Genomic DNA, 23,909 nt, shown 5'->3' with positions numbered 1-23,909 from the left:
TCTTGTGTCACATTGATTTTACCCCGGGTTTGATGATCGTCATTCCAGGAAAGAAACAAAGCAAATATTTAAACAATGACAAGTTCATTCATGAAGCAAAACAATGAAACTAGCATTGCCTCTGGTGTTTCAAGCACGCAATGACGCTGTCCCTAATGCATGGATTTCCTGGGTATTCATCCTGACATCCAACACAATAGATTTCACTTGCTTCTTGGAACTGGCTTGTGTTGTCATTAATTGTTTCTATTCGTGTCTGCCTTCTTCGTTTGAGTGGATATAATTATTTACCATGCTATCTGTACAGCTGACCAAGCCCCTACTGTGCAAATGTGCCAGTGGGAATATGTTAATCAGTGGTGTTGCTAGGTCTGGAAAAGTCCTGGAGCGGTATTACCCAAATTGTTTGAACACAATTGTTCGAATTACCGAATTGACCGAAAGTCGAGGGTCCGAATTGACCTTTGCACAATTGACCGCACATATATATATATATATATATATATATATATATATATATATATATATATATATATATATATATATATATATTGGTTTGGTAATATATATATATGTATATATATATATTTATATATATAATGGGGGTTGCGGGGGGATTCCCCCCGCATATATGTAACAATTGACCTTCACAATTCGGTCAATTGTGCAAAGGTCAATTGTAATTCGAACAATTGTAGTTCGAACAATTCGTATACATCCCCTGGAGCTACGCTAATGTCAGGACTGTCGCGACTTGGGCCAGCTAGCCTTTTGGTTGTAGCCCCTGAGTTTCTATCCAGGCCTTTAATCAAAAGGCCCGGGGCTATAGCCCCTCAGGCCCCCTCTAGCGATGCTTCTGGCGCTTACAACTGGCGAACTAAAAAGCAGTCAGTGTACATTATGGAGATTTTGAGCTGGCAACAAGGAGAAATATTGACATTTTCAAATGTTGTCATTAAAGTGACATTGATATGTATATTTTACCATTCTCACACTGACTGCCGGGTCGTTATTCCACCTTTTACTTCCAAACCACCAATATTGCATACATGTCTATGTTTCTAGCCAGAAATAGACATCTCTGACATGCATAGAAATCCAATTGTTTCAATTAGTCTGAAGGAAAACCCCATAGCAATTCTGCATATCTTGCAAGTAGAGCATTAGTGTCCTACTAGCACACACACTGGGCCGGTGGGTGAGGCAATACAAGAGAGCCCTTAGCTGCATTCATAGTGGGGGGAAGGGGGCAAATTACTACTGAGAGCAACACATATTGACAGGTCTCCCGCTACTCCAGTTTACTGTTACGTGTTGGGACATTGTCACTGGCTCTTCCTTGGGATCTGGGCTGACTTGTTGCTTCAGCGCTTCTTGCATCCTTCACCCCGCTGCCCACTTCATCCTTGCAGCTCTGCTGAGACTTGGGCCACAAGGCTCAGGCACAGTTGCACGACTACACGGTCCACCTCCAAGAGGTAATGACACCGCTAGCTACTTTCCCACTCTTCCACTGGTCAGGAGATTGGCTTCCTCCACAGAGCTCCGCTGATCGTTCTTGGGTGTCCCCACTACTGGGGATCATCATTCTTGCAGCTTTGTGTTCCCAGGTGTAGCTTTGTGTTCCCAGGTTCGAATTTCCCAGGCTGGCTGGCTTCATGCTGGATGCTATTTCCCAGTCCTTTCTCGCTCTTCATTCCCTTTGGCTGGATCCTCCCCAGTGTAAATTCAAAGTCCTTCTTTACTGTCATTGAGATAATCTTTATGCCTCCTTCGAGACAACTCCTGTCGGTACTATGGTATAGAAACCTGTTATTACTCTGCAGGTTTCTTTGGCTCTTCTTCATGTCAGTCATTTTAATTTATTGGTTTAAAGGCAGTAGTGTTATCAGGGATTTCTGATAAGAACTTAGTCCCAAGGGAAAAGGGCCTAGGGTGTTCCTTCAAGGGATGGGAGTCCTTATCCGCATGAGGGGAGTCTCTCCCTGTGAGGGGAACTAATGTTTTGCAGCCTCACCTCCCTAGCCTCACAGGGAAGGGATCGTTCATGGGGAGAATGGAAGAGATCCTGTGAATCGTCACACTACTTAATAACACTTATCATGTTTGCTTTATCAAAGATACCCAACACAATGTGTCATTCCACAGTAAGAAGTGGCAAGACTGACTCCATTAAAATGACAGTCTAGCTACATAATTATACATCATGCTTGCTTTATCATAGTGACAAGTAAAAACGTCGATGCTTGCCCCAAAAGCCCCCAGCGCAGGCACGCACACAATCAATGTGAGTCATGATATTTTGTACTAGGCATCTATCATTGATGCCCAGAAGAAAAATGCAGTGTCTGTTCCCTGGGCCCCCCAACGCCTCAGATGCACACAGTGTGATTATGTGTGCATGCAAGACACTGGGGGGCCCAGGGCACAAGAATGGTATTTTTAATAGGCATTTATCATAGGCAACAGGCTCTCACTCATTCAAATGTGCACCCATCTTCATACGCTCACTTATTAGACACAGCAGAATCATACACGCATGCATACACATTAGAATTAACTTGCCTTCCGCTCCGGGCCTGAAGATCCCTCCCAGCGCTGCAGCTCCCGCCTAGCATGAACTGGGAAGCAAAGAGGGCTTCCTCCCCTCCACACACACGCAAGAGGCGGAGCACTGATGATGAAATGCCATGGTCCGTTTGTATGTGCTGGGAGGCACAGGAGTGAGGCTGAGGAAGTAAAACGTCCTTGGCTTTGCATGGCTCATTGGACATGTACAGATGGGGAACAGAACTGTAAAACGAAAACTGTGTTTCCATTTGACAGTTCAAGCCAGACCAGGACTATTGACTCTAGGTTGGCTCCTCAGCTCCTCCATTATGGACGATGGAGCCATTAGGTGGGCGCCCTCTCGCCCATTATGGGCAAACCATCACTGGTACATCCTCAATTAACCTATGCACATGGTGAGAGTAGCTGGAAAATAAATACTGTTGTCTTTGAAGCCATGTGCATGAACTGTACTGTTGGTAATGCAGTGATTTTGAGCACATTAATGAATCAATAGATATACCTATGGTAGAAGGCTGCCAGGTTAGCTCAGCAGGTTAAATGGCTGAGTGGGTACATAGTTAAAACAGGCTGCAAATCCTATGACTCCTTGCAATTCCTTACATAAAAGCAAGTGGTATAAAATTAAAGTGTGTTTGGCCAGGGAATGGCTTGGGCTGGCCGCTTGCTTATATTCAGGGCGGGCTGGGGAGCTTCTGCCCCCATAGTAAAAGAAACTCAAAAATAAGCACCCATGAGCCCACCGTTTTGTTTCTTAATAACTGCTGCCAGCACAATAGAAGTATTTATTTGTGATTAAGCAGTGTGAAAAGCTTATAACAACTTTAAAAATACATCCCGTGCTAAAACAGAAAGGAAGGGACACATAAATCACAGGGTACTTTTTTGGTAGACTGACAAAAAAAGAATCACATTTCAAAGAAAGCCTGAATGTTTAAGAAGCAAGTTGCAGACGGAATTGTCTTTTTAGTTTTTTTCTATGAAAATGTAATTTGCACATTTGGAAAACAAAAGTGTGCACAGCATGTATGACGCCTTCTTTTAGCAGTGATGGCCCCCACCCCAGTGATATTCAAGGCCCATTAATTCCTGTGGCTGTGTCCCTTTCAGACCAGAAGAAAGAACACGTGCTAAGCAAACAAACGCCCTGCAAACGCTCAAATGATGGCTTGGTGAAAGAGCACCTTTAAGACACCTTGAAAAAGTTATATGCCAGAGGGTGTGGGGGTCTGTCCCCCAATTGGAAAGGGGTGCAATTATCGGGTGGGTGGCAAGTGCTCCCCTTGGACCCCTCTAGGGATGCTTATGGCTAGCCTAGCAACGTAATAACCCTTGATGCACAGTTTGACCATTCCCCATTCCCGTGTCCTTTAGGAGCCAGCCCATGGTTATCATCAAATGTAAAGCGCTCCTGCTCTCCTGTAATAATTCACTATACACTGCTATTCGTTTAAAACAGCGCAACCACTGCAAGTGTGGACGTACGTGGAAAATGGTTAACGCAAACACAATGTACTGTATGCAACTTTGTCTTTAACTATTGTTCAACGAAGTCACGATGCGACCAATCAGAGGGCAGTAACTGCGACGTCACGGCTGCCAGCAGTGGCACGTTAGAGAGGCGAGGCACTTGCTCGCTTGACAGATGTCAAATGTTTCTTTACCAACTGGGCGTGTGGTCTGGCATTTGGAAGGGAAAGCAGGGCACAGGGAACGACATTCCGGACGCGGATTCTCCCGTGTTCGGTTTCAAAAGAACAACAATAACGTTTTCCTCCAACCGGGACCCACGGAACACCTGTTATAGTATCCACCGTTTACAACAGCATGTCCATTCTGACAGGGCGCCTCGGGATACCTGTACATGCCACAGCGCGATAATGCGGGCCCTTTGTTTTGCACATACATTAACATCCAAGCTCTGTGTATTTCCCGTGCATATGCCTTCGTAGCTGGATGCTTGCATGCCAACTTTCACCGATGCGGGCAGTTCAAATGCGCTGATTCTGCTGTTGCTCCCGACTCGTGCTCTTTTTGCGTCACTTGGTTTTAAGACCCGCAGCGGGCAGTTGAGAACACGCTGGTTGGGCGTGAGTGCATTCCACGAATAACCTCGTGTCTCCCCCACCCCCTCTCGCAAACCAGCAAGCGGGCAAACTTTGCAAAAGCAGCCCGCGCAGCTCCAGAGTCCCACGCCTCCCCTCGAGAAATGCTTCCCACAACCTTTTTCCCACGGAAATCCTTTACCCAAACTGCTAAAAAGTGAGAAACTTACGGTTTTAGTCTCCACACTGCTGCTTTTTCGCGCAGACGGACGCCGCGTAGTCGTTTTTAGCAGCAGTCCCGGGCTTAGATACACAAAGTAAGAAAGCCTCTGTCTGAAGGGATTGTCTGAAAAGAGGCGTGCCCGCAGAGCCTCAACACGGATGTGAGGAACTCACCTCAGGCAAATCTTTCTTGTGACTCAACTGCACTTCCAGAGAAAACGTATTCAGCCCAGGGAAGAAAAGCCTACACATGGCACAGCGTGCCCAACATGGCACGCACTCATGTTATTTTTGCAGTGACGTATGTTAAATACAGGATGGCTGTACCGAGTTCAGATGTTTTGTAGTCATTTTTCATGGACTTCAATGTTTTTTATAATGTGTTTTCGGTGCTTCACTAGGAACTCCTAAAAAAGAATTGACAAAGCCAACCGTTTTGGCTTTTGTGCAGGCATTGCACAGGCACTCGTTAGATATTCCCATTAGATGCCCAGGTACTCACACCATGTGGAAGCTATTGCTGTTATATTGCCAGGCTCCACCACCATTTTCTTATTGTTACTTTACACGCTCTGCTCCACTCATCACATAGAAGGTATTGCTATTGTGTACAAGGTATTATCAACAGCCAAGGTAGCCGATTTATGAATTTCCCAGGGGGTGCCAAAATGTAGGAAGTGACATCACCGGCAGTTATATGACCGCATTTCCATGTAGTCACCAACTTGGTGCAAGGGGGTGGGCGCAGAACAGTGGAAACATTGGCTAGCTTGTACTGCATATACTAAAGTCAAATAAGAAGGAGGTTTAAATCTTCCAGTTGCATTTCAGTAGGCCATCACCGCCCCTACTCTATCCCTCTATAATCATCCAGGTTGTAGTAGCCCTCAAAAGGCAGAGCAACACAACTAGGGTGGGAGAACGAAATGCCAGTCCATTCCTGTGAGTGTGTCAAACCTCAGAGCACAATCTCACTAATTTGGTGCAAATCTCGCAAGTGGGAGCATGGGAATCCCCTGTGTGTGTGTGGGCTGCAGACCCTGGATCACATGCTCACTTCTTCAGTGTACATTTCTGGCCAGTGCTCTTTGGGCAAGCATTCAGGATGGGTCTCGTACCTTTAAACAGTGTGATATATTGAGTGGGAACCTCACTCCTTGGAGCATAGTATCACCTGTTGCAGGTAATCTCACAACTGAACGTACAGTTTCACTCTTGGTCATCTCAGTGACCCCATGTATATTAATGGAGACAGTCTCCCATCTGGGAAGACAATTATATTTCTGGTAAAACACTCGGAATTCTCACTCCAGTTTTCTCGATCTATAGATCCACACCATATTCATTCAATGTGTGTGCAGGGGTGATAACTTGTGTCTGAGAGAGCTAATTCTTTCATTCAGGAGAGATAAAGGGGTAACAGACCCTGCTGATTCTGATATCTTGTAGGCTCAAGCCTTCTATCCCTTGCCCCATGACGGCTTCCAACATCCTGAGCGGCAGCTTATGGACAGCAGGCATCTCGGGACATGCTTGTTGCCAATTGAATGTAGCCAGATCTACTATTTAGACACTGGGAGAGTGCCATGAATCCACATTCGTGGTGAAGAAGTACTCAACATACAGAACACAATGGTATAGTGTTGCAGTCCTGCTGAGAAATGACAATTTGGTATGTTTAAATGTAAAGCAGAGTGGCTGAGAGGTACACGCACTGTGCCATAAAAAATAAAGCAGCTGTGGTGAGTGGAAGTGCTGCTTTGGTGGCATCAAGAGTAGGCAACTCCCTGCGGGGTAGTGTGGGTAATTTCCTATTGAAGTATAGCAGCCCTATTGAGAAGTGCCGTTAAAAGTGAAACAGTCCAGTAGGCTGGATCAGTGCTGCCCCATAAAAGGTGTAGAAGCCTCTGTGAGAAGTGGCAGTACTGCCCCAACGGTGAGAAGTGTAGTATTTTCACATTAACTATGCTTAAGCATTTTGGGTTATTGAATTGTGCTGCTACATTCTGGGTAATTCCATCTCTTTAAATATATTAGCTCTTGTATAACCATGACAGTGTTGAGTTATTCTGATGATGCTGAAGATGATATCAGACTTGGTCAATAGTTCTGGTTCTGTATCATTAAATGTACTTCAGATATTCAGAGTCTCGGTGGGATAGCTCAGGGGCAACGTGCTCGCCTTGGAAGCAAGATGACATGGTGCAACACAGGTTCGATCCCTCGGTCCGCGCAACACAGGTTTGATCCCCCGGTTCGCGCAGCTTAGGTTCGATCCCTCGGTCCGCGCTTAGAAACCTCTGGGTATTACACGAGTTATAAATAACCAATAAAAATAAATAAATCAGCTGAGAAGTGCTGGGCCTTGTAAGAGTGTAGCAGCTCAACTGAGAAGTGCTGATGTCCCATCAAAAGTATAGCAGCCACACTAAGATGACCTAGCATTGCCTCAACAAAAGCATAGTATTAACGCTGAGAAGATTCAACAATTATAGAAGCGCTGTTGGGAAACAGCAGTACTGCCCCATCAAGAGTATAGCGACCTAACTGAGGAGTACCAGCATTGCCCATTTCAAATATGGCAGCTCTACTAGAAAGTGCTGGCTCATATTGATTGCACAGCCCTGCTGAGAAGGGCTGTTACTGTCTCTTTAAAAATATAGAAGCCCAATAGCTCTGCACCATTGAGTTACAGGAGATCTGCAAGTACTGTCCCATTGAATGCTATTACACTGAACAAGGTCAACAGTATGGCAAAGTCCATACTGGGTTCTATGTGATAATTCCGCATTTTGGAGAACAAATACAAAAAAGACTGATTTATTTTGGCCGATTTGTGTGGTCTTCAAAATGCCAAATTATCACATTCTACTGCCCCCCTGCCAAACTCCCAAAGAAGGTGATCCCACCTAACCCCACACTCCCCTCCTCCCCGCGCTGTTTCCTTCCTTAGAATTCAGGAGAGTTCCCTCCCTCAACACCTCGGTTCCCCATCCATAGCATTCACCACGTGCACACTCAGAGACATGCTAACAGTCTCATTTGTCCTCACCCTGCCCCCTCCCTCCGCAGATGCAATGGATGCAATGCAAGAGGGCTGCACAGATGTAGAGGTACACCCAACCTGAAACGATTTTTATAAATTGAGGGACAGAGGCTCTTGCTTTGCATCTGTCCCTCAATTTATAAAAATCGTTTTGGGTTGGGTGTACCTCTACATCTCTGCAACCCTCTTGCCAAGAGGGGTGCAGAGATGTACAAATACACCCAACCCAAAACGAATTTTTGAAATTGAGGGACAGACTTGTTTTGCATCTGTGCCTCAATTTCTAAAAATCGTTTTGGGTTGGGTGTACCTCTACATCTGTGCACCCCTCTTCAAAAGAGGGGTGCACAGATGTACAAATACACCCAACCCAAAACGATGATTAGAAATTGAGGGACAGACTTTCTTTGGATCTGTGCCTTAATTTCTAAAATTCGTTTTGTGTTGGGTGTACCTCTACATCTATGCACCCTGGTGCACAGATACAGAAGTATACCCAACCCAAAACGATTTTTAGAAATTGAGGGACAGATACAAACAAGAGCCTCTTGCTTTGCATCTGTCCCTCAATTTCTAAACATATTTTTTTACCCGGCATTTACCGGGGCCTCCAGAGAGAGACACAGTATGGATGGAGCAAAGGGCCATCCATACTGCAGTTCTTCTCTGCGGCCCGGGGGGTGGGGGGCACAGCCGCAGCTTCATTCTGCCGGCGGGTGCCTGGAGCACCCGCGTACTCGGCGCCCCTGTCAACAGCACCGTCTTGGTCCAGGGCTATCAGGCCAATCTCCTCCTCTTTGATAGATGCTTCCTACTCCTTATCAACTTCCTTTCCTCTCCTGCTATCCCTTCTTACCACTCTCTGGCTCCTCTGTCACCTCCTTCCTCTGCCACTTCTTTGGCACCACCTGCTGCTTCTCTGGCCACCCTGTTGCCCTATCCTTGCACACCCCTCTGACACTCTCTTCACCCTCTCTGGCTACCCTACCTTCTCTTTCTTCCTCCCCTGCCCATCAACGGGAACCTCCAACACTTCCGCAGGGTGTACATCTGGTCTGTACCTCTCCCCAGAAGTCCTTCGAATGTGGCAATTTGCTCCAACTCTTGTTCAGCTGTCAAACACTCCTCTGACATCTGCCATCTCCTGGAAGAGTTTGATTTGGATGTACTCGGTCTCACCGAGATTTGGTTCACGGCCAGCTCTGTCACGAGTTTCAACACTCTCCTTTCCGATGGCTACAAGATCCTCTCCGAACCCAGAACTAACCGTCCCGGTGGGGGTGTAGCCTTGATTTTCCTGGAGTGGGTCCCTGCTTCTATCATTCCAATGCAGGACTAATTCTCCTTTTAATGCTTGGTCTGTAGGCTCTCTATCTCTCCTGGCCTCTCACTGTGGCCACTATCTACAAGCCGCCTCGCCAGGTCGCCATATTCCTCTGAGTGGGCTGACCTCACCTCCTCGCTCCTTGCCTCTACCTCTCAACTTCTTCTCCTCGGAGAGTTGAGCATCGACCTGGAAGCTTTGGAAGGAGGTATTGGGTCTGTCTATGGCAGTGGCTAATTCTGTCATTAGACAGGAACTTTGCCTCACTTCCTTGAAGGCTCGGTTTATGTGGAGACAATTATCCACCTTTAGGAAAATTCTTGCCCTTCCTGTTAATTCTTTATATGAGGCGTTGCATGTAGTCATAGAGGCCGAGACCGCTGTCTCCCTTAAACAGTTTAGAATCAGGATGATTGGGGTATTGGACTCTATGGGGCTTTCTGTGCTTGATTTGATTCAGGGGCCTGGTGGGGTTAAGACTTGTCTTTTTCAAGCTGACTGGGTTGAAACTTTGGAGAGTGTTTCATCATATGCTACGTATGTGGAATACTCCAAGTTGTGCACACTCGAAAACATTTTTACCCCTTTATAAACAACACATTCCGTGTGAGACAGTACTCATAGTTTATATGCGTTTCAGACATAATCAGTTCCACACTGTTGAGAGAATAAAGCATTGGAAAGAGCATAGTATGCATCTAGGGAATAATCTAGATTGTAGATTTTGCCATGGGAAGGAAACATGAAACCTGAAGCATCTGGTCACGGTATGTTCACATTTTGAAAACAAGTGTATGTTATGATTCAAAGACCTAGGTGTTGGCTGCAAGCAGGTGTTTAGGAATATGTTTGGTGTCGTCTCATGTGGGGCACAAACATATCTCTTATTTTGTGCTTGAACAACTTTTTAAATTTTCTAACAAAAGAATTGGATGTAAATAATGGAACAAGTAATGTGTGATTCTGTTTTATCTTTGATGCAATGTGATGGATTTTACTTTCTTTTTTCTTCTTTTTTGTAATATGTGGATGTCTTAATGTTTCTTTTCTCTTTTTATGAAATGTGAGTTTTGTATCTTCTCTTGTTCTACTATGTTGTGTAAGGTTTTACTGTAAACCACCAATGCAACAATAAAAAAAAAAAAAATCCACCTGGATGCTTTCAGCCCGTTTTCAGGACTCTTTCGCAACCTGTGCAATTCTATCTCTATTCTTCCCTCTGGCCCGACTCACTCTGCAGGGCACATCCAGGATGTTCTGATCTCCTAAGACTTCCCCTTCTCTAACCCTGTCACCACTCCTCTCTTTTGGAGTGATCACTTTCTCCTTTCTTCCCACCTCTCTCTCTCTTCCCGGCAGGTCAAGCCGACTCCTGCACTGCCACCTACCTTCTCGGTCATACGACCTATGAAGAGAGTGTCAACTGAGGCTTTTGCCGCTACTTTCTCTCCTCCTGCTGCACCTTTGGCTGACTCACAGCAATATCTATCCTCATCTCTCTGTCTCTAACCCTCTGGATGTCCTTGCCCCTGTCATGAGGATCCACTTGAAGCCCAAATCCAAGTGCAACTTCTGGTATGATTCTGACCTCGCCGCCCTTAAACGCAAGTGCAGGGTGACAAAGAGGAAGTGGAGAGTATCAGGTGCACACCCTGATAAACTGGCCTGCCGCCTGCTCCAAAGACATTACAGACTCTCTGTCCTCTCTAAGAAGAGAGCCTGCATCTCTGCGGCATCTAACAACTCGGCCAAACCTTTCAAAATCTGCAAGGAGCTGGCCAATCCTGACGCAGTCTCTACCTCTCCTGTTCCCTCCCAGGCAATCTGCACAGCCTTGGCCTCTCATTTCACCACTAAAACTCAGGACATCATGTCCACCCTCTCTTCCTCTACCTCCTCCTCCTCCTCCTCCTCTATGACTCCTGGCTTGTCTGAGGCCACCTCATCTCATTTATACTCCTTTCCCCTGTTCACCCCTGACAATGTTTCTAGACAAGTCCGATCTATGAAAGTCTCATCAAAGCAGGTTCTCCCCTGCTCATCCAGAACCATCAAGGACCACATTGATACCCTTCTTCCAGCCTTGACTGATTTCTGCAATCACTCCTTTGCCACAGGAACTTTCTCCTCCCCCCTTAAGCACTCCCATGTGCACCCCCTTCTAAAAAAGCCCTCGGCCGATCCTTCATCTCCGGCTAACTTTCGCCCGATCTCCATCATTCCTTTCCTGGGCAAACTCTTGGAAAAGCTGGCCATCTCCCAGCCTAATCTACATACTGAATCTGTTGGTTGCCTCCATGACCACCAGTCTGGTTTAGGAGCTGCCAGAAGCACAGAAACTGCTCTCCTGAACACCTGTGAAGACTTGCTCTCCAATCTTGACTCTAAACGCCCTTTTGTCCTCATTCTCCTCGATCTATCCTCTGCTTTTGACACGGTCAACAATGCCATCCTGCTCAATCACCTCTGCAACAACCTTGGTATTACTGATCAGGCCCTGGCCTGGTTGACCTACTTTCTCACCAACCGAACCTCTCAGGTCCAACTGGGATCTTTCTTCTCTTCTATCTTTCTCTCTACTTGTGATGTTCCCCAGGGGTCTAACCTCTCTCCCTGGATCTTCAACCACTACCGGGCACCTCTTGCCCACTGCATTGCTACTTTCTGCTCCAATTATCAATGGTATGCGGATGACTCAGCTCTCTTTCAGGCTCCCCTCAGCCACCTCTGCTTCTTCTCTCATGCCAGACTGTCTGGACGCAATTCAGGAATGGTGTGCCACCAATGATCTCTGCCTTAATGTGAGTAAGACTGAGATCCTCCTCATTGGGACACCCGCTCCCTCATTTTCTCTCTCTCTCTGGCCGCCAACTCTGGGCCATCTTCCAGCTCCTTCCTTTGAGGCAAAGAACCTTGGTGTCATCTTTGACTCCACCCTCTCCTTCTCTCCTCACATCTCTGACGTCTCTAAGAAGTCAAAGTACCAGCTGCACCTCCTCAGAGCTATTCTTCATTTTCTCACTTTCCCCCAGAAGCTCAATGTCTCCAGAGCTCAGATCCTCTCTACGCTGGACTATTGCAACGGCCTCTTTCTAAATGTTCCTGCCTCTACTCTTCGACCTTTACAACTTATCCAGAACAGGACTGCAAGACTTGTCCATGGCATCAAGTCCAGGGATCATATCTCTCCAGCTCTGAAATCTCTTCACTGGCTCCCCGTGGTTGCAAAGATCAAGTTCAAGACCCTCTGCATTGTCAACAAGGCTTTCTGGGGCCTGGGACCGCTTTACCTCCAACGTTCTCTTCCAAAACATCTTCCTTCTCGAGCTCTCTGCTCATCCACCTCCAACTCTCTGAGGGTCAGACGCTCCTCAAAGCAGAGAGTTGGGGGCAGAACTATCTCCTCGGCTGGGGCCTCCCTCTGGAACAGCCTCCCTGGCTCTCTCAAAATTGAGCAGAACCACCCAGGTTCTGGAAACAACTCAAGATCTTCCTTTTCGCTTCGCTTTCTCTCTTCCTCTCCCCTGCTGATGCACCTGACTGATCTGCGCAGTGGTCACCCTCTGAACTCAGTCTCAGGCTCTTGCTTGTGCAGTTGTCCTCGCATTGCCTCAGGGCTCCCCATCACTTAAAGTTCTGTATCTGCAACCCTATAGTCCCTTCTCTCTTCACTTATGCGCCACCCGTTGTCTGCACTTGTGAGTTAACTGCACTTTCCCCATCCCCTCCCCCTGGCACTTCTCCCCTTCTCTCTTCCCTGAACTTCCGTGATCTGAATGACACAAGGCCTAGCAAGAACGTTATTTTGTCCTTCCTTTGTTTCCCCCTCCTTGTCTTGTCACGCCTAGAAACACTTGTGTACAGGTGCATTATAAATGCCACATAATATCATATCATAACAAAACCACAGGTGCACACACCCTGGCAGGTATCTCCATCAAAAACTGTGGTAATCACACCTGTGCCAATTGCCATTTATTAATGATACTAAAACGTTCCACTGTGTGTGCTGTCATAACCATAGTTGCGTACACCATATGCCAAGTTTTTCACCCTTTTCAGTGGTCAGCCATTATTCACATTAATGCTCTCATCATTGGCAAGCTGTTGTCCATAGGTATCCAGGAGCATGCCTCCCTCGCAAGTATTGCCAAAGCAAACCCAAGCATTCACACTATTGGCAGATATCAGCATCAAAAGTCCTTGTACTTAAGCCATTATCAGGTATTTCCATTTAACACAGAGAAGCACTCACAGCATTGGCAAACAATTCTTTCAAAAACATAGTTACATACTCCATTGTCCGGATAAGCGGTGACAACTGTATTCATCTTTATTGGGAATCACCAGGATATAGAGCATTTTGGTAGAATCAAGCTTCGTCAAACTTTATCCCTGGTTTGTTCAATTGGTTTTCGCAAGTGGGGACTACAATGGTATTATTAGGGAATGTTTGGTTTCATTTAGGGATCAGTTTTGTAGGCAAAGGCAACAGGTTCCTAGAGCAGATGCAATTAGACCTTTGTTGATTGATAGGTACAAAATTAATAGGATTTAGTGTAATGTGAGGTAGAAAATCAAAATAGTGTTTAGGGAGAGATAAACAATGAAAATAGGCTTTAGATGTGGGGGCTAGCCCATTACACCTGGATTATATTGAAAAAGGGGTAGAATGTGGAACTTTAATAGCCCATCTTTTTGTGAATAGAGCTGACTGAGGATAGGCAGAATCCCTGGAAACACACATGTGCGCCAGGTTATGGAGGCCCACAGGGCTTGAGCCCCACCAACAATTAAGTCTCTGCTGCTCCAGGAGCAGGGGCACCCAGCCCTAAATCCCCTGTGGTGCCACCTACTATAATGTGGATTGTACCCGTTTGGGCGAAAATGCAGAAATTAGTCATTTTTAAACTGCACATCACTAAGGCCTGTCAGCTTCTTAATGGAGCGTTGATGTTTTCGCTTCTGCCAGGGAGTTGCTGATCAAGGACTTTGACAAAAGGTTAAAACTAGAGGTGTACCGAGTTTCGGCTTCGAGTGAGTATTTGACCAAATTTCGGTGAAAATCTAGTTATTCGGTGAAAATCTAGTTATTCGGTTTTCGGCTGAATACCTTTGCGAATACTCACTCGAAGCTGAATGTCCGCTTTCTATGATTACCTATCTCTCTTTGTTTTCTAAAGGCAGCCATGCCCAGACCACACCAGGACAAAAGGATAGGACAATGACCCCACCCGTCCTCCTAGGTAAGCATTGCTAAGGGGCTGACAGGTTTTGCCCTGGCAGCCTCCAATGCAGTTTTTTTCTAGGGGGCAAAAAGCATTACATGGGCTGCTGTGGCCAGATACCGTGCGCCCAACCAATTGATGGGGGTTGCTGGGCCTTGCCCTGGCAGCCCCCAAAGCTCCACAAGTAAAAAAAAAATGCAAAAAGCATTACAGGGATCGCCCTGGTAAGACCCCCGGACTCCCCAAATGTTGATGGGACTTACTGGGCCAAGCCCGGCCGGCGCCCACGCCCTCATAAGAAAAAATGACCTTTATAATCAATTATAAGCTAGCACTTCCGGAAATATTTCTTTTTACTGCGGGATCCCACCAGTGACTTCAGGTTTAAAAAGGTGCACAATACTAGAGAGCACAGGAGGATCGTCAGCAACACTTCATGGTACATTTTTATGCCTCCCCTAACAGAAACCTTCTTTTTTCATTCTAGCAGTTTATCTTGGTGAAACTGCTGTCAGAAGAAGCCAGCACAAAAAACAAAATCAGACCCATCTTGCTGCGACCATCACCTAAGAAATGAGTAAGTGCCTGTGGCAGAGAAGGAGGGAGTGGGGTACTGAGTATACTTGCAGATCAGGGCTGCCTGGAGTGAGCAGGCAGCGTTTGGATCTAGTGAAAAATATCGTAACTTAATTCCCTTAAGGAGATGCCCTTGTGAAAGCTATTTTCTTTTGAAGCTTGTGTTTGGTATAAAAACGTATACATTTAAAAAAATGTTAAAGTCTGTTTTAGTCAAGCCATGTATCTTTTCAAAGTATTTCCATGTGAAACGTGGACTACATCTTGCCAATGCTTTTTAAAACTTTGTGTGAGTATATCCGTCCACTTTATCAAACCATTTTCTTTAAGTGCATAAACATTTTGAAGTAAAACCTTCCTATGGCTGAATGCTGATGCAAAGCCAGTGTTAGGAAGCCCTTTCCATAACAGTCATGTGACCTTTTGCTTTCTTTTTCTTTCTAGGCACAGGAGGCTTTTCAGTTTTCCACAAAATCCTTGAAGGGCTGCTGGATATGAGAACAAGACGCCAAACCATCCCCAGAGTACACCCCAGGCAGGTTCCTATTCACTGTGTACATTCAGTGGCAGCCCCAAGGTTTGTTGTCATCATGAGCAGCAATGGGGAGAAAACGAGCCCTGTTTGGCATTACTTCACAGTCAATCTTGGTGATATCTCACCAAATTTATCTTGTGGGTCAGCAAAATCAAAACAGTGTAGCACATCTGTATTAGCAAACCACCTGTGTGCCAAGCACCCACATGACTTTGTGGAGTATGAAGGGAAAAGAGACATAGTCGCAAACAGCACCTACTGCACTCTTAAGTGACAACAAGAATAGCAAAACGCCATTGGCCCAGCTCCCCATCAACACTGCTTGGAAGGAAAACAAGCCTGGTCTCAGGACAACTCCTCTGCACATGCTGTGCACCAGAGCAATTGCAGCTGAGGCGCAGTGTGCCAAATAAATGGAATTCACAGTAGATCTTTGGACCGAAAAAAACACTGTGAAATCATGTATGTGCTTGACAGGCCGCTGGCTGGATATCAATATGGGGAGGAATGTTTGTTTTGTTGCAGTGTGAAGCATTTGACAGGAGCTATACTGGGGCTAAGCTAGGTTTCGCTTTCCAGGAAATGGTCCAGAAATGGGAAACTGGGCATTCCATAGTGCATGTTGTGCGAAACAATGCAGTAAACATGGAACACGCATTTAAAGATGGAGACTTTGTAAGTGTGAGGTGTTTTGCACATGCCTTGCAATTGTGCACGCACAATGGACATTTTGCACAAAGATCTGCGTCTGACATTCAGGCCCATGCGAGAAGGCTTGTTGGATGCTTTAAACATTCTATTTCTGCCACCTCTAGCTTGTACTCAATACAGAAAGATCTTGGGTCTGTTGAAAAGCAATCCAAAATGTATCAATACGTTCCAACTCTTCCTTTTTGATGCTGCAGTGCTTGGTGGAGGAGAGACATCCAGTGAGCCTCTATCGTGTAGAAGATATTAAAGTGCCACAGGTTTCTGCCAGCCAGTGGCTTATGGCAGAAACTGTACTGTCATTGCTGACACCATTTGTAGGGCTGACCAAGGAGATTTGCACACACCGAGCAAGCATTTCCCATTGCTATTCCGGCTGTCACAACTTTAACAGCATACCTGGGCTCTTGCGAGATAAAGATACAGGTGTTAAGCTTGTAAAAGCAGAATTACTGAGGGCAAATACAGGGTGGGTTTGGCAAATTCAAAGAGATGCCAATTTAGTCTGTGGCAACCGGAATAGATATTGCTTCAAGCTGAGGTTCTTCAGCACTGATGCTGTGGCAAACTGTCAAATGTACAATACATCCAACCGCCCTAAAACTGCTGGATGAACCTACATTGCACACAGTGGCACAAACTTCACAGTCAGAAGTATTTGCGACTGACAGCCAAGAAGCGCTGCCTGCCAAGAAGAGTACACCTCCAGGAGGGATTTGGGCCTCTGGGACAGTGTTGGTCAACAAGCTGCAGGCAGCAGTGTGTGTGATTCAATTAGTTCAGTGAACTGACAATCCTTTTGGCTGAGCTGTTCCTCCCTAAAAATCAAAACCCACTGAAGAGAAGGGAAATGCACTATGCATGCTTTCCAGGGATAGCAAAAGTTGTACGTCTGTACTTGGCCCCCCTTCTACCAGTGTGGACAGTGAAAGGGTCTTTAGTACAGCATGAGATATTTATTTGGAACATCACTCTATCCTGCTACCAAAAAATGTAGAGCGCCTGGTATTCCTTAAGTGTAATCCCCCACACATTGGCTTCACATATTAGCGGAACGCAGGGCGGAAGGTGGACAAAGGTGTTCTACGGTACCTGCACCGTAGTCTGTCTACACCCATATTGATGCAAGGCATGTTTTGCTGAGACTGAATCTACTGCATTAGCCTTTAAGAACCCACCCCACCACGGAACGTGGAGCGGAAGATGGATGAAGGTGTTCTATGGTGCTTGCGCCGTAGTCTGTCTACACCCCTATTGCTGGAAGGCGTGTTTTGCTGAGACTGAATCTACTGCATCAGCCTTTAAGAACCCACCCCCCGTGGAACGCGGAGTGGAAGGTAGACAAATGTGTTCTACGGTACCTGCGCCGTAGTCTGTCTACACCCCTATTGCTGGAAGGTGTGTTTTGCTGAGACTGAATCTACTGCATCAGCCTTTAAGAACCCACCCCACCACGGAACGTGGAGCGGAAGGTGGATGAAGGTGTTCTACGGTGCCTGCACCGTAGTCTGTCTACACCCCTATTGCTGGAAGGCGTGTTTTGCTGAGACTGAATCTACTGCATCAGCCTTTAAGAACCCACCCCCCGTGGAACGCGGAGCGGAAGGTAGACAAATGTGTTCTACGGTACCTGCGCCTTAGTCTGTCTACACCCCTATTGCTGGAAGGCGTGTTTTGCTGAGGCTGAATCTACTGCATCAGCCTTTAAGAACCCACCCCACCACGGAACGTGGAGCGGAAGGTGGATGAAGGTGTTCTACGGTGCATGCGCCGTAGTCTGTCTACACCCCTATTGCTGGAAGGCGTGTTTTGCTGAGACTGAATCTACTGCATCAGCCTTTAAGAACCCACTCCCCATGGAACGCGGAGCGGAAGGTGGATGAAGGTGTTCTACGGTGCCTGCGCCGTAGTCTGTCTACACCCCTATTGCTGGAAGGCGTGTTTAGCTGAGACTGAATCTACTGCATCAGCCTTTAAGAACCCACCCCCCGTGGAACACAGAGCGGAAGGTAGACAAAGGTGTTCTACGGTACCTGCGCCGTAGTCTGTCTACACCCCTATTGCTGGAAGGCATATTTTGCTGAGACTGAATCTGCTTCATCAGCCTTTAAGAACCCCCCCCCCGCGGAACGCAGAGCGGAAGGTGGACGAAGGTGTTCTACGGTGTTCTTCGGGGCTCAAGGCCGCTGGTGTCTGCAGTTCTAGCGGTCGTACAACTGAACCCTGCTCATCCCTTTAGCGACCAGCCGCTCTCACACTGTGAGATTAACATGTCCTTGAACACGCATTCTGCGGTTTCCCCAAATGGAGACATCAACACTTTAAAGATACACGAAAAAGGAGAGGGTCGCCAGCTAAGAAGTCACCGGACCTCCTCAAATAATAAGTTTCCGGTGGGTGGAGCCAAGCGGCCATCAGCGATTCCTTCGGTAGCCCTCAAAACTGTGGGCAGAACCCTTGTGACAAAATCTTTGACCAACCACTCGGCATCGGATGGGAAAAACTCCAGGGATAAGGTGCCCGAAGCGGAATGTCGCGATGCCTCAATTGGGCGCTTTTCGAAAACAGCGGGCTCTGCCTTGAATTTAAAAGACCAGCCACTTCTGCTAGCCCCCCGAAATATAAACAGCGACGAGCAGGACTTACGGATGGAAGATATTCAACCGTCCAACATTGAAGTCGTCTTACCTAGTGACTCCGCATCTGTTTCCCTCCCGCGTGAGAGTGAGCATGGACAGCCTTGCCCTGAGCCTGTGAGCTCTCCTGATGTGGTGGATGGAGACAACTTGAGGACTGACGATACCCAGATTCCGGTGCCACATGCGGGCCCAAATCCAACAACAAAAGCACTGGTACACCTAGTGCCGAGAGACCCTGCCATCCAGGCACTTGGGATGGCCTCACCCGCGTCTGACCAGTCAACAGACAACACTGAGGAGGCCCTTTACAAAGAACCCCTGGAAAACAGTGTTTTTGTGGAAGGAGCACTTGTAGTTCAACCTTCAGAAGCGCATGACCAACAGAGGCGAGTTCTGGGCATTGGAGCCCGCTCTCAGGGGTCAAAACTAACCCACACTAGAAAGCTGTCTCAGAAAGCGATGGCCTTGTGGGATGTATTTACCCATGCATCCGAGCCATACCTCAAAACTGTGCAGTACTGACATGGAAAACTCATGATGGCCAGAGCTTCCCAGAAAATGCACAGGGAAATGCAGGAAGAATAGGCTGCCACCCATTTTTGCCGATGTTATGGGCACAGAAGGAAACTGCCTAAAACCACCATTGGACTACCCACACAGTAGTCTGAAACCATTGGGAATGGCAATGCTGATTGCCAAATGCAACCTAGAATTGTGGGGAATTCATTTTCTTAAATCCCAAAAATGGGTGCAGTACCAGTGCTCACCACTATCCAAAAGCCGGCAGTTTAAAACCACCCTGTGTTTCTCTGAAGGCAAGCCAAAGTGCCTATTTCAAACATTGCAATATGTGCAAAATATTTACTGAACACCAGCAGACATTTGGCAGAATGGAGTGTTGTGTGCCTACAAAATCTGGGAAATGAAGAGCCCAAAACAATGCTTATAACAAAACTGCTATGGAGTCAGCAGTTTAAGTTGCACTGGATTTAAAGACACTAAAATCGAAAATGTTTAGATTAAATGAGTGAGCTATGTTTGGTGTCACATGCCTTTGTAACTGTTTAAATGTCATAGTTTTAAACTTAGAATCAGCCTTCTAGCTGCATATGTAAAAATGTTTAGTTTTATTTGAATGCAGGAACTGGGGAACAAAAAGTGACATTTTATCTGAAACCTGGCTTAAGGAACTGAATTCTGCCTGGCAACTACCCCCATCAGAAGGGAAACTTGAGTCACAGCTGTGTTCCCAGGCCAACCTTCCTTTTGCTGCCCACACTAAGGATATGCCATCTATCTGATAATTGAATTATCTGTGCTCTGTAGGAGAGTGAACAAAGCCCTCTTCACTCAGGCAAAGGTTTTTATTACGCAGTCGTAAAATGTAGCTTCCTCTTGGCAGGAGCTGGGAGGGACACTGCCTGTGAGAGCAAGCTGGCTTGGCAGAACTGGATTAACCAGAAATTCAACCTTGTGCTGAGGGTAAACCACACCCCTTTGGAGCCAGAACATAACTTTAAAAAGATGAATAACTCATAGAGCGGACATGTGAAAATTTTATAAAGGACACCATAATTCTTGTGATTTTTTTGCCCACATTTTAAGAGGTTTTTCGACCCGGTGGCATGTTCAGGGGGGTGTCAGCGGAAAAGTGGATATAACTCTAAATGTATGCATGTTAAAAATCTGAAACTTCATCAGTTAATGTCCCTACTCCCTGCGCACATGTATGTAAAGTTGGGTCAATGTCAGAAATTGAAAAATCAGTTAAAAAGTGAAATATGTGCCATTTCTGAATGCAAGCTCCCAGGAAGAGCAGAGTTTGAACAGGGTATACCTCCTGTAATGCATGATGGGTGCATATGATTTTAAAACAATATGTACCGCTGCAAATATGTATTTGTTTCAAATCTAGATTTGTGTGTAAGTTGACAGGAGGAGTGGACTTTCTGCAGGCTGTAAAATGACATCACGCTGACTCACAGTTCATTCCCCAATCAAATGATAAATGGAAGTTTGACCAATTAGAAGCTGAGAGAGAGGTAGGGTCAGTGATGCTAGAACACACCCACATTCTAAACACATAAAAGCAGACAGACAGGACAGATAGAGACCGTCCAAATCCATCTGCAGCGGGACGCTCTGCCGGAAAAATCCATACTTACCTCCATCAACCTCCAGAGAGCCCAACTAGAGACTTCAATCTATCCAGAACTAAGAGACCAGACCAGAGAGAAAGCAGTGCTGTACCCAGAGAGACCCAGACCAGCAGAGAGAGCTGACCCAGATCACTGTGAAGTGCAGAGGCCAGACCAGACCAGACCAGAGTCCAGTCTAAAACCCTGACCAGATCCGTGATGAGGCCCATTTAATTCAAGAATATAGTGTGAGTACCCAGCAGAACTGTGTAGAACCAATCTCTTAGTTTAAATTCATCTAATTCAATCTATTTAACCTAAGTAGAACTGCTTCCTAGCTGTCACCTGTCATTTCTAGTTGCAAGCTGCATTTGTCATTTTGAGCTTTTGAAATTTGCAAACCCAAAAACGACCTTTATTAAATCGCTCATATCTCCGCGACCGTTTGGGCTAGAGACTTGCAGTAACTTTCCTCTGATAGCTTAGAATCGTAGCTTTGAATCGCATTCCTACCCCTTATAGTTTTACCGCAATCGCGGAACACGCATTCGCGAATTTTACCGCGATTTGCAAATTTCTTCACATGTAAAAACTGCTGCTGCTTGCCTTCCATTTGCCAGAAATTCGTTTGACCTGCTAACTATCCCTGCATCATTGCTAGTGTGAGCCTGGACTAATATTAACTAGATACCACTCACCCTGAACCTCTGAAAGGGAATTAAAAGCGTTTCCAGCATATTTCTCATTCATTGCCAGCACATATCAAAGCATTTTGGGCCTGTGATTTCAAAACTCCTACCTGTTTTCTGTTGTCTAAGCTTGCTGGATTGAACTGATTACATTGATTGCATTTCTGAGAACTGTGTGCTCTCCTCCCATTTCCTTGCATTGCATAAAGAGGGGGGGAGTGAATTGCCAGAGAAAAGTGATTACATTGTTTTGTTGAAATCATATTGAGTATTTCTATACTGCATTTCATTCATTCAACCTTGCATCCATTTGAACTCTATAAAGCATTTTGTACCACCTTCTTCTTTTGTTCCTATTTACCAGTGTGCTACCTTATCCATTTCATGTCAACTCATTAGTGATTATAAGAAGTGTGCTAGTGCCAGATTCTCCGTTGTTGATCTTTATCATATCAGATTAAGGGTGATATTCAATTATTAATTTATTATAAAGTGTCATATATATATCTATTGTTTAAATTATCAAATAAACCCTTTTAACTTGCAAAACAGAACTACTTCTTGGCTCAGTGGGGTCAGGGGGATTCCAAGAGAGGGGTGTTATATAGGGGTAGTCATCCAGAACGCATGAACTGGACCTAAAGATATATCAATAAGGGTTTTCATTCAGTATTCTAGACTAGGCGTTAACTTAGCTGTGGTGCTGAATTGAATCCTCTTACAAATTGGGGGCTCGAGCCGAGACGTTGGGTTAGATTTACCATTTGTGCAGCTTAATACAGTGTGCTAACTGACGGGATACATACATCCAGTCGGATCACCACGCTGCATTACGCTGTGAAGCATTCCTCAAAAGGGACACTCCAAGAAAAGTTCTGTTCTGCAAAACTAAAATACTAACTTCCGTAAGTCAGGACAGAGACCAATCTCTAGAATGACGACCTTGGTAGATATGAAAATAGCCAGAGAGCACTTCTTACACAAACTATTTGTGAGAGGTGAATGGACTCACCAGGACCAAACAGTCTGGTTGCAGGCCATCACGCAACAGGTCACTGAAACAGGGTCAGATATATATAGAGATCAGGGTCCATTACACGTGGCCCTGAGTGAACTATATATGGCTCCTAAGGCCAAAGATGAGCACGACAAGATTGTTAGGATAGCGGCATATTTATATTTATACATGGGAGCCATACAGAATAAATGTGCTGAAGGCCATGATCTGGCAAAAAGGCAACAGATGGCGTTAGAGAAGGCCCAATCTGATCTGGACTCTTCTGAGCAAAGGCTGCACAGAAGCCAGGAGTCAGAAAAGGACAGCAGACAGTACATCACTAAAATAAAGGAGGATATGGATGTGCTGCAAAAGGAAAAGTCAGAACAGGATACCAGATTTCTGGCCTTGCAGAAGGAACACCAAGAAGGTTTGGACTCCCTACTGCAAAGCCAGAAAAAGCTGGAGCAACAGCTAGACTTCAATAGGGCATGTGCTGAGCAGGTAGTCACCCTGCAAGGCCACCTAGATAGAGTGAAGGAGGAGAGCAATAAACTGATTCTGAAAGACCTGGATACCCAGGCAGAGTTTGATCAGGAGCGCCAGAATGCTGGTGCCTTCCAAAGGCAAAGGGACGACCTGGCGGCACAGATGCAGGCTCTTAGTCAGGAAAGGGATACCTTAGGCCAGGAAGTCTGCCATTTAAAAAGAAAAATGGAAGAAAATCACCTGGCCCACCAGGGACTGGGTGACCTCCAAAAAGAACACCAGAACTTGCTAGAGCACACCAGGAGGGTGGAGGATGCTCTAGCAAGAAAGGAGCAGGCCAATAGGGACACAGCTCAGGAGGTAACCCTCCTGCAGCAAAGACTGGCCCAGTTCTCCAGGACCAACCAGGAAGCACAGAGGGAAAATGAGGCCCTCTGTCAACACAATGATAGGCTCCAACAACAGGTAGCGATGCAGGAGAGACTGATAGAGTCGAGTAAGGCCTTAACAGAGGAACTGAAAGCACAATGCAGGCTCTTGCATTGCAACCCGGAGCAGGGGCGGATAGAGATGAGGTCCGCTGGGAAAGAGAGACTCCTGACCATAACCGCAGGAGCCCTAACACCAGGGGCCTTCATCTCCCCCAGTCCCTGGGCTCTACCACCCCCATGTCCCCTGGCGCACATGAGCACAGGGCCGCAG

The 23,909-nt window shown here is 46.2% G+C and overlaps 1 protein-coding gene across 3 annotated transcripts in view; it reads right to left on the bottom strand.

Annotated features, from left to right (window-relative positions):
* RAB27B (RAB27B, member RAS oncogene family) overlaps positions 1-4,993 on the bottom strand; it is a 567,811-nt gene extending 562,818 nt beyond the window's left edge. Inside the window, exon 1 of one of the 3 annotated variants that reach the window (XM_069627003.1) lies at positions 4,847-4,993. The gene's annotated coding sequence lies outside the window, so the exon portion shown is untranslated. The remainder of the gene's footprint in view (positions 1-4,846) is intronic. The other 2 variants (XM_069627004.1, XM_069627005.1) reach the window with 2 other exon arrangements.
* Positions 4,994-23,909: the final 18,916 nt, after the last annotated feature.

The sequence above is a fragment of the Ambystoma mexicanum genome, chromosome 6p (assembly GCF_040938575.1).
Source record: "Ambystoma mexicanum isolate Mex_15411 chromosome 6p, UKY_AmexF1_1, whole genome shotgun sequence".
Taxonomy (NCBI): domain Eukaryota; kingdom Metazoa; phylum Chordata; class Amphibia; order Caudata; family Ambystomatidae; genus Ambystoma; species Ambystoma mexicanum.
Note: the sequence above shows the minus strand (reverse complement) of the source record. Positions and strands in the feature narration are given on the sequence as shown.